Source organism: Leuciscus leuciscus (assembly GCF_965113295.1).
Source record: "Leuciscus leuciscus genome assembly, chromosome: 4".
NCBI classification, from domain to species: Eukaryota; Metazoa; Chordata; class Actinopteri; order Cypriniformes; family Leuciscidae; genus Leuciscus; species Leuciscus leuciscus.
Window position 1 is genome coordinate 13,099,713 of NC_138728.1, and position 12,014 is coordinate 13,111,726.

General features: G+C 38.6%; 1 protein-coding gene across 1 annotated transcript in view; it reads left to right on the plus strand.

Moving 5' to 3' along the window:
• exoc4 (exocyst complex component 4) overlaps nt 1-12,014 on the plus strand; it is a 138,458-nt gene that overhangs the window by 57,371 nt on the left and 69,073 nt on the right. The window lies entirely within an intron of this gene.

The window sequence follows — 12,014 nt, forward strand, 5'->3', positions numbered from 1 at the left end:
CTGACAGGTTGTTTTCTTGACAAAAAGTTTCATACTCCTTTAGTACAACCCCCAAGTTTTAAACAAGGGAAATAAAGCACAGGACATACTCTCCAGCTGTCTATTTAAGCTTTTGTGTCTCTGTTTGTATTTATTTATTTGGAGTTTTATCATTTTTTGCTGTGGATTTTTTTTATGTCTATTTATTATTTGTTGATTCACATTTTATTTTTCAGTTTATTTATTTTGCAGTTTTATTACATTTCTGTCTAATTATTTATTTATTCATATATATATATATATATATATATATATATATATATATATATATATATATATGAATATATACACTCACCTAAAGGATTATTAGGAACACCATACTAATACTGTGTTTGACCCCCTTTCGCCTTCAGAACTGCCTTAATTCTACGTGGCATTGATTCAACAAGGTGCTGAAAGCATTCTTTAGAAATGTTGGCCCGTATTGATAGGATAGCATCTTGCAGTTGATGGAGATTTGTGGGATGACCATCCAGGGCACGAAGCTCCCGTTCCACCACATCCCAAAGATGCTCTATTGGGTTGAGATCTGGTGACTGTGGGGGCCATTGAGTTCACTGGGGGAGTACAGTGAACTCATTGTCATGTTCAAGAAACCAATTTGAAATGATTCAAGCTTTGTGACATGGTGCATTATCCTGCTGGAAGTAGCCATCAGAGGATGGGTACATGGTGGTCATAAAGGGATGGACATGGTCAGAAACAATGCTCAGGTAGGCCGTGGCATTTAAACGATGCCCAATTGGCACTAAAGGGCCTAAAGTGTGCCAAGAAAACATCCCCCACACCATTACACCACCACCACCAGCCTGCACAGTGGTAACAAGGCATGATGAATCCATGTTCTCATTCTGTTTACGCCAAATTCTGACTCTACCATCTGAATGTCTCAACAGAAATCGAGACTCATCAGACCAGGCAACATTTTTCCAGTCTTCAACTGTCCAATTTTGGTGAGCTCGTGCAAATTGTAGCCTCTTTTTCCTATTTGTAGTGGAGATGAGTGGTACCCGGTGGGGTCTTCTGCTGTTGTAGCCCTTCCTCCTCAAGGTTGTGCGTGTTGTGGCTTCACAAATGCTTTGCTGCATACCTCGGTTGTAACGAGTGGTTATTTCAGTTAAAGTTGCTCTTCTATCAGCTTGAATCAGTCGGCCCATTCTCCTCTGACCTCTAGCATCAACAAGGCATTTTCGCCCACAGGACTGCCGCATACTGGATGTTTTTCCCTTTTCACACCATTCTTTGTAAACCCTAGAAATGGTTGTGCGTGAAAATCCCAGTAACTGAGCAGATTGTGAAATACTCAGACCGGCCCGTCTGGCACCAACAACCATGCCACGCTCAAAATTGCTTAAATCACCTTTCTTTCCGAATTCTGACATTCAGTTTGGAGTTCAGGAGATTGTCTTGACCAGGACCACACCCCTAAATGCATTGAAGCAACTGCCATGTGATTGGTTGATTAGATAATTGCATTAATGAGAAATTGAACAGGTGTTCCTAATAATCCTTTAGGTGAGTGTATATATAATTTTTTTTTGCAGTTTCTTTTGTAGTTCATTTATTTTGCTGTTTAATTATTTTACTGTTTAATTGTTTGATTTTATATTATATAAAATTATTATTATTTTGCAGTTTATTTATTATGCAGTTTGTTTCATATATATTTATTAGGGCTGTCAAAATTAAAGCGTTAATTTTGCAATTAACTTTTTTTTTTCTCATTTTAACGCGTTTTAATGCAGCATCCATTTTTTTCTGTCATCCTTTGGCTGTTCTACAGTATATGATCACGCTATCCTATATTCAAGAGACGCACTCCTTTTTTTGTGTGTGAGAATTTATTCCCCCTCTCCATAGTTCATAACACACAGGTGTTGTTTGAAACAACATCAGGGTGGATTAATAGTGACAAAATTCTTTTGTGTGAGTGAACTATCCCTTTAAAGATGTTGGTTTGGCATTCAAAATTCTTGAGGTGCGGTAACTTCGCAAAGCGCACCAACTTAATTTTTTTCTCTGCCCCACAGGTCGTCAAGTACAATTTGTATTGATAGCCAATCACAGTCGACCCGTCAGGTCCAAAAAGAGCAAGGTGAATGAGGAGATTAATGAGATCTAAGATTCTTATGGTGTTCTTTCAAATGCTTCACATGTGAAAGGAGGAGAACATTTGATTGGTAAAGCACCTCACACCACCAAATGGGAGATGAAATTTCCACTGTTCATTTGTGCCGTCACAATACGGGCGCTGTGTCTGTCGCCTGAAAGGACGAGAGGAGATTGAAGGGATGAAATAATTTAACAGACGGAATAAGTCGACTCAGTAGAGGGAGGGAGGAGAAAGTTGAAAGTCATTGTTTCATTGCGTGGGCAGAGGGGCCATTCATGGGTTTCTTGGGGAATAAATTAGAAAAATTACAATATGTATTAAAGCCGACACAGGAATGTTTCTTATTTTAATTTAGTTTTCAGTCGCACAGACATTCAAGACTAAAGCATTGTGACGAGTAGATGGTCTGATCTATCTGAATGTCTGTAAAGAGACATTTAAAAGTTACAAAATGCTCAATAAATAAGCAGATACTGCAGTTATTATAATGCCCTCTCAAAGCAACCTTCGCTGTGTTTTAATAGCATTGACAAACAGTCGGTCACATTAAGTATAATATTCTTTTTTTTTTTACACAATTCAGTCACAGTGCAAGGCTAAACTGTACAGATGTTAAAACATCTGTGCCTCTGCAGTGCAGTTTTCGCCAGTAGGGTTGCAAGTACATGAGGAATTGATCTATTGAGTATGCTAAGCACTTGTACCGCTTTCCAGTGATATAAAATGATAAAATTTCAACATCTGCTGTAAATAAAATAACGCTTCACCAGTCTTGGAGCAAACAGCTTTGTCAGAGTTGCGTGAGACTGCAATTATGTGCGTGTGCAATGTCATGTGGAACATCTTTGAGTGAACGTGTGTGTGTGTTTGTAGCACTCATTATGAAACTGCATTCAGAGCCTCTGTAGCTTAATTACAGCTTTCTCTCCACCAGCACGACTCCTACAGATCAATTAATCCTCAACTTCTTTCTGAAGAGTTCATTACTGCTTCAGTGCTCTCCTCTTTCTTTCTTTCCGGGTTTTGCATATTTTTCAGACAGGTATAGTGGAGAATGAAAGGGAAAGTATGGGTAAATGAGGGGGAATGGGATTGGAGCATGTTGCCGGCAAAATTCAAACTTGGGGGGATTTGTGTTTTTTAATTAATTTTTAGGTGATATAGTGAAAAAGTATATGAATTATATAGTATATTTATATAAAATAATAGAAAAAGTGAGCATGAATGGGATTTGAGCATGTTGCAGGCTGAACTCGATCTTGCAGCACTGGTATGTGCACCAAGACTAATATAAAAAGTTTCTTCTTTCTCTATTTCTTTTATGCTTTTCCATAATATTTTAGGGTGTAGTGAAGAATGAGAGGAACATTTTAAGAAAATGAATTAGAATGTGATTGGAGCATGTTGCAAGCTGATCTTGCATTTCTTGCAAATTCACCTCTGTCACCCCCCACTATTTTAATGGCTTTTTCATAATTTTTTAGCCAGATGTAGTGGAGAATGAGTGGAAAATTATAGAAAAGGTGACCTGAATTGGAACATGTTGCAGGCTGAACTCAAACTATCAGCACTTCTATGTGCACCAAAACTCATAAAACCTCTTTCTCCCCAATTTTTTGCGCTTTTACCTTTTTTATGTATAGTGAGACTGAGAGAGAATGTGATTGGAGGCTTCTCTTGACTCTTTTCAACCATCTTTTCGACGGTTATAGGGGCAAATGAGCAGAAAATTGTAGGAAAAGTAAGCTGGAACGGGATTGGAACATGTTGCAGTTTTAACTCGAACTTTCATTTCTTGTATATGCACCAAGGCTCATACAAACTCTTTCTCCCCCTCCACTCTTTCAATTTTCCATGCTTTGCATGATTTTGTAGAAGGGTATATTGGAGAATGAGTGAATAATTCCAGGGAACGTGACCGAAAAATGGGAGCAGATCATGTTGCAAGCTGAACTCAAACTTGCATTTCTCATATGAGCACCAAGTCTCAGTATAACTATCTGGACACTTAAACCACACCTGAAAATCTGTGATTGACAATAGACAATAGTTTCTGTTTCATATATGACGGATCCAGGAGTAATAATACTGTATGTCTCATATCAATTCATATGTCTGTCCTTTGGCCTATTCCTCACATGTCGCTTCAATCCCACAAACCTGCAAACCATACAAAGCAGAGATAGAAGAAAAAAGAGACAGAAAAGCTCATTGCGTGTTGGGCAGGGATTATCACAACGCAAGGAGATTCGTCTATTTCTCTGAACACACGTATACAAATTGAGTTTTCTCCTCTAGGCTTACAGCGAGAGGATAAAGGGAAGGTCTTGTTTATGCATGAGTCTGGTGTTCCCCAGAGAGAGAAAGAGAGTGAGAGAGGTGGATCATGGTGAGTGGCGGGGCTGTGGGTGGAGGAGAGTTGTTGTCTGTCGCTCTGATTTGTGAAGCACAATAGGGGTAGGAGAGGTGCAAATGGAAAAATCCCTCACCAGTGGAGTGAGGAGGTGTATATGGGCGTGTGTGTGAAAGTGTGTGTGCGACTATATAAGCTCTGTCAGATTTCTCTACACTAACGAAAGTTGTTGTGTTTGTGGACTCTCTTTTTAGTAGCGTTTCCATCAAAAACTCTCTAGCCTTACAGGCACTTCCAGATAACTCGCTCTCTTTCACAAAAGAGCTGTTTCTATGAGACCTTTCAAACTTTTCAAAGTCAGAGTGCTGATTTAGGTTTCACACATTCGAACGGAGACTAAGTTCTGGATCAGGACTTATACACACAGGTGTTTCATATAAATCTGTGCACCTTTACAGAAACATTTTCTGAATTGTTCATATACATCCAAGGTTTCATTTTTAATTGAGTCTTTCCACTGAGTTCAAGAGTAAAGAAGGTTCTTTATCATCAAACCAATCAATAGTTGACCTGAGTTGACTTTACAGTTCTGATATGTTGTTTTTTAAACTTGAACCTGAAATGAGATTGAGCTTTATTATATAAATATTGGATTTTGCCACATATAAAGCAGGGGAAAGTGATGAATGTCTTTTTGTCCTTCATACACGAACATGATTTGATTGATATTTTTCGTTTCTTTTTTTTCTTCCTTTCCTTGTAACGACTTTTGCATCTTTTTTAGCTACATTTGCACTTCACATTATTGATCCAAAGATACATTTTATTTTATTTTATAAAAAAAGAAAAGAAATTGTTATTCGCTCTATTAAAGCTCATATGCCAATGGTGGCACGTGTGTGTATTTACTAACCCGGCCTTGATTATTGTAAAGTGATGATTTCAGACCAAATGTAGCCTGTCTGTCAAGTTGCAATGATGGAAAATCCTAAAATAAGACGGAAATTGGATATGAGTGTTTAATAGGTCAAATGATTTATAAGTAGCAAAGTTTTTGTTGTGTACTTTTTGTTGTTGTTGTTGTTGTTTTGCATGCATCATGATCTAATCCATGCCAGATATTGGTGGCCTTGACCTTTCTGTTTCTTTCTTTTGTTCTTGCTCGCTTGCTTTCTTTCATTCATGCTCTTTCCTTTTCCTCTTGACCTTTTATTTTTGTAGATGTTGATTAGCCCCATATCCTCTGTATTCAGCATTGGCATTTCTTAGCGTCTCTTAAAGCACCAAAGACAGTATGCAATCAGGCATTCCTACTGAGAGCCACCGGGAGAGAAAGAAAAGATGAGAGAGACAGACCGACACGCTACAGGAAGCATTGTTAGGTGTGATTGTTGAAGAGGGGCTTCACTGTTTGACAGACAATCAAAGCATATTTGATGGACGCCGACGAGAGGAATAGGAAGGACACAAAAAGGTCAGAAGTTTGTTTTTGGGATTTGAACCCAGATGAAACGCACCTGGAAATACTTCAAGAGACAATGAGACTGATTGTTTTGATGGTTTTTGTGTATTTAGTCATGATTAAAGGGATATTTCACTCAGTTGACAGTTTCACTGTCTTTTCTTTCATGGAACTCAAAAGGAGAGGTTTTAAAGAATGGAAATGCTTATCTTTTCCACACAATGAAAGTGGATTGGGGACCAGAGCTGTCAAGAAAAAGAGCACCATAAAGTATCATAAAAAGTTGTTCATATAACTTGTAAGCTATATTCCAACTGCGTTTAAGCTGTTTAATAGCTTTGTGTGATGACATTTAAGTCATTATTCACTGATAATCTTTGATCACCTTTCACTTTCATTATATAGAAAAGAGCAGCTTGGACATTCTGCCATTAAGAACTCATTTTGTGTTTCATAGAAGAAAGTAAGTCAATCAGGATTCAAAATGAAGGTGCGTAAATTATATCATATATTTTTAAATTTTTTGCCTGAGCTATACCTTTAAGAAAAGTCTCAGAACATCACAAGTGTGTGTGTGTGTGTGTGTGTGTTTGCTGAGCTTGATGATCTGTGTGCTAAATGAGGCCTGATGGAGCCCAGAGACTCAGAAAAGATATGACACTCCAGACGCCACATGAGAGCGAAGCTCTTTAAATGGCTCTTTAAGCGAGATGCCGCGTGTTTGTGCCCGTGTGTGCAAGAAAATTGATAAAATATCATCTATTGTGTGTATGTTTCTGTGGCCGCAACCTTGATCATTTCTTAAACACCTGATTTAACTTAATAAATAGATAACCAATAGATCTGGCTGGAGACTTTATAGCCGCAGATGTTGACACATCACGGCTCATACCTCATCTGAGGAAGAGAGTTGTCGGGAACAAGAGAAATGAGCAATTAAATTACTCCTTTATGCTGTTGTGGTTTTCCTTTTGTTTTTTCATTGTATTTGTTCCCTTGGCTCCTCATCCAGCACATCAAATTGAATCTAAACAAATAAGAGCAACCCACCAGCTGTGGAGCGTCAACAAAACACTGCAATACACGCTTCATGCCAATCAGTGTCCAGTGCTAGTGTGTGTGCTAGAGTTCTGTTTGAGCCATAAGGACTTCCTCAACTTATCTTGTTCTGTGGTCAGACAACAATTTTTTTTTTTTATTACTAATTTACCATGTTATCCTATCTGTCTGTCTGTCTATTTGTCTGCATGTCTGTCGTACTCACTCACCTTTAATCCATCCATCCATCCATCCATCCATCCATCCATCCATCCATCCATCCATCCATCCATCCATCCATCCATCCATCCATCCATCCATCCATCCATCCATCCATCCATCCATCCATCCATCCATCCATCCATCCATCCATCCATCCATCCATCCATCCATCCATCCATCCATCCATCCATCCATCCATCCATCCATCCATCCATCCATCCATCCATCCATCCATCCATCCATCCATCCATCCATCCATCCATCCATCCATCCATCCATCCATCCATCCATCCATCCATCCATCCATCCATCCATCCATCCATCCATCCATCCATCCAGTATTAATGCTGTTTCACTAAAGATAGATAGATGATAGATAGTCTAGCTTTTTCTGAATTTATATTTGATATTGATATAATACGATATTAATATATAAGGCATAATATGCATATATCACAGTGTTGATCTTACTGGGGTCATATTGTACAATCTGCCAAGCAGAACTTATGATGGACAGTAAAAACACCCATCTTTAGATGCACGGCCAGTTTCGTATGCTTGTGTTGGCTTTGAGTCACAGATCATAAAGTCAAATACTGAAATTCACTCACACCCAAGTTCCATCACAGAGCGGAGCAGCAGTCAGCTGGCATGCGGTCGGGGCGGATGCTTCATGTTCAATCTGTTTCCCAGTAATTTTATAGCAGAAGCTGATTAGGGTTGAAACAGCATTACGGGCCATGATTGTGTTGTTTTTTTCTTAGGGGGGGGCGACTGTGATGAGTGGAGTCCTGAGGTGGATCTCATCATGGACGCATTATTGAATTACTGCAGTGGTGAGATGAGATTGGCCCGTGATTGGCTGAAATGGACTTGGAGGGTAATAACATATCAGTGGTGCTGTGGGTATTGACTACAGACGATCTCTTGCCGTTGCTTTTCTCCTTCATGAAGTGGAACTAAGAGAGAAAATGGAAAACAGTAAAACATTTTGTTAATATTTGGTTGGTAAGGAAAAAAATGCTATGTTTGGAGAACTTGATGTTGAACGGTGCCTAACAAGGTAAACAGAGTGCGGCTAAAACTTTTTATTTGCATTTCTGAAGTTCTCTGGTTTGTCTTACGGGTAGATTGTTGTAGCTGTTATCAGACGGAGGGCAGACGCATAATTACAGACTTTGTCTGAGTGAGCGTGTGTGTCTGTGTTTCACAACCTGTGCTAATTTTAATCAACGAGACCATCATCACCGTGGCTGTCACAGGCTTGTTTACCTTTCATTTGGGATTGGCGTGATTGAAGGAGAAGTGGGGGTGGGGGTGATGGAGGGAGGAGGAGAGGGAAAAAGGTGAAAGAGAGGACAGAGAACAAGGGTGATGATGATGATGATGATGATGATGATGAGGATGATGATGATGAGGATGATGTCTGGATGAGTGGAACAGCCTTTTAAACACAATCACAATCACTGGCTCTCTGATTCTAAATCAGTGGAGCTTGAGAGGGCAGCAGAGACCCGTCTCAAATCTTATGTTCCTGTCCTTCAATCACAATGAGACTCAACAGAGGTGGCCTATGGAAGAGAGAGAGAAATAGATAGACAACAATGCCAGAAATGGCTAACATTCAAATAAAAGTGTACAGTGTGAAACATGCAACAGTTAACCCAGGATTATATTAACCCGGGGTTAACTGTTGCATGTTTCACACTGTACACTTTTATTTGAATGTTTACAAGGTTAAGTGATTATCTGTTGTACGACCTGCTTTAATAATTGCTTGTCCATCTGCAGAAAAGTCATCATGTAAATCTGCTCTGGTTGTCTTTGAGGACTCAAAATATCCTGCCAAAATAATAGTACAGTACTGTTCAAAAGTTTGTGGTCGGTAAGATTTGTTTATTTAAAAGTAAATAATACTTTTATTCACCAAGGATGCATTAAATTGATCAAGAGTGACCTTAAAACATTTATAATGTTACAAAAGAATTATATTTCAAATAAATGCTGATCTTTTGAATGTTCTATTCATCAATGAATCCTGTAAACAAGTATCAGTTTCCACAAAATATTAAGCAGCATAACTGTTTTCAACATTGGCAATAATAAGAAATGTTTCTTGAGCACCAAATCAGCAAATTAGATGATTTCTGAATGATCACGTGACACTGAAGGCAGGAGTTTTAAAATATGTATACAAATATATTTCACAATATTACTGTTTTACTGTATTTTTATCAAATACAGTTCTTTCTGACCTCAAACCATTGAAACAATAGATTGTATCTCTTCATCAGTCCAGTTAATATGTTTGGTATCACTATTTGCCACTTCTTTTTTTTTTTTTTTCTACAAAACTGAAACTATACAAAATATGAGTGTTTCTTTAATTAGTATGATTAATCAGTTATCGGTCATCTATTGCTAAACAATTTGCTGTTACATTTTAGCATGACATCAGCCTTTACTCTGGGTTTAAAAAGATGTTAACAGTGCAGCGTGAAACCCTTAAAGAGACACAGACACAAAGGAAAAGTGAACCTTGTTCTTCTTCTTTACTTTATCTTTTGGACATTCACATCCAAATACCAGATGAGGAAAAAAAAGAAACTGGGCCAGGCGTTTTTCGACAGAGACAGACAGGCAGAATAAGAGGGTGTGTGCTATTATGGGCATGAGTGTCGGATTGGAAGTGGAGGGGTTGACTTTATTTTCTCTTTTGTAATGGAGTGAAATGAAGCAGTAGCGATGGCTCAGTAATCAGGGCTGTTAGACAGACACTAGACATACCATTCTTTTTTAGAGAGGAGCAGATCGTGGTCACTCTAATAAACAACTTGACTTTACTTCCTTCACTGCCTGGTGTTTTTGACCTTGGGAGACATCTGTTGACACCAGAGTTGTTTCAGTGAGTGAATTTAGAGTGAATTTATGGAATAGTTCAGGTAAAAGCAAGATTGTAACCGAATATTCAGGACTGGTGAGGCTAAATGTAAAAATGTTAAACCGAAGTGTGTGATTTGCGTATGATTTAGACTGAATTCGAACCTGCATCTCCTAAATGTGCATTACAGCTAAACTAGTCTTGTATCTAACCACTAGACAATGGATCCAAAAAAAAAAAAAAAAACAGGTTGTTTTGCTCTCAGTGCAAAAATTCAGAGCTGTCAACCTGGCCTTATTAAAAATACATGCAATAATGCATCATATCTGAAGCGAGGGGAATTGGCCACCATGCCACAATTAATAATTTATCCAACTCTATTTCCACAATTATGTTTTCATTCATTAATTTGTTTAATTGTCATCTTAGTGCATTGTCAACATACCGAGCTAGTGGTCTCGGCTCTCTCCTGAATGGAAATATTGGAATATTGTCCCCTCAAATGAGTTTTAATAATAGAGGAGTCTCATCAGAAGCCAATCAGACATGAAGACATGGCAGAGGAATTATAACCAGGCCAACTGGGAAGTCATGAATTATTGAAAATTGGCCTGTTCTTTTTCAAGTTCGAGGTTTCTGCCTGACAGCACTGATTGGCCACACACGCACACACCTGTCGATCTTCATTCCGTTTTGTTAGGAGAAACCTGGCAGCTGGTATGGGTTTGTGCTGTGTAGACTGTCTATCTGTGGCAGCTCAACTGATAACCAGGTGTGAAGACCAAGCCAGAGCACTGTACAAACGGAGAATGGGCTGTGCCTTGTGTTTACGTGTATTTTCAAGTATGCGTTTATGTTTTGGGAAGGCAATGCCCCATTAAAAAAAGTGTTTGGACTCTTAAGCCACACTTAAAAGTGTGTAAGTGTCACTGGATTCGATAACAAAATATCAAAGCAAGTATAATTTTAAAGGAAGATAACACACAGGTTTAAAAGTTAGGTTTTATTGTTTTATTTGTCATGTAATGAATAATTATTACTTTTAAACAACAATGGCAACAACTATACACTCTCTCTCTATATATACGCACACACATACCAAATAGATAGAATGTTAAAAATGGTATTGATTGACACACTTGATTGTCAGACAAAATGCACTGCTAATTTTGAATGATTAATGGAGATTGATTAATTATAAGTAATGACAGAATGTACCTGCAGGGGCTAACAGGACCATGCTAACCATCCAAACCTCAAACCTTAAGATTTGACTACATACATCCACACAAAATGACTTTGGGTCCAGTAAGTAATTGCAAAACTAGAAGATACTTCTAAGGAACTAAATTCTAACATGATTTGTTGCCACTTGGGGTCATATTTTGCATCAAATGCAGTGACATTCATACATGTTTTTAGTGTGACTTAAGTGTCCAGATACTTTGGGGCCACATTACTTTATATTTGTCTTTGAATGAGAGTTTGAGTGTTATTTCTGTGCTGCACGTGTTAACTGGTCTACCACACACACACACACACACAGACCAGCTGGATCAGATTTGACTGTTTGGGTTACACAAACAATGCTACAATATTGACACTCATTGTAAATGAGTGATCTCCGATCTGTTGTCAATGTTTCTGCTGTACACACACACACACACACACTCCACAGCAGACTTTTCGGCCTGATTGCATGCCCTCACACGTTGACATGCATCTGTTTCTTTCGCATACACACATGCACGGATAGATCCACTGGGACGGCTGGTGTTAGTGAAGGCACTACACGTTTCTCTGCTGTAGATCCGGGCAGGGAAAGAGTCTCAGATCAGACCATTTCTAATCAAACCCACGAAAGTGTAGCTAATGCAATTTCACTAAGTCACTGGCTGGCTTGATT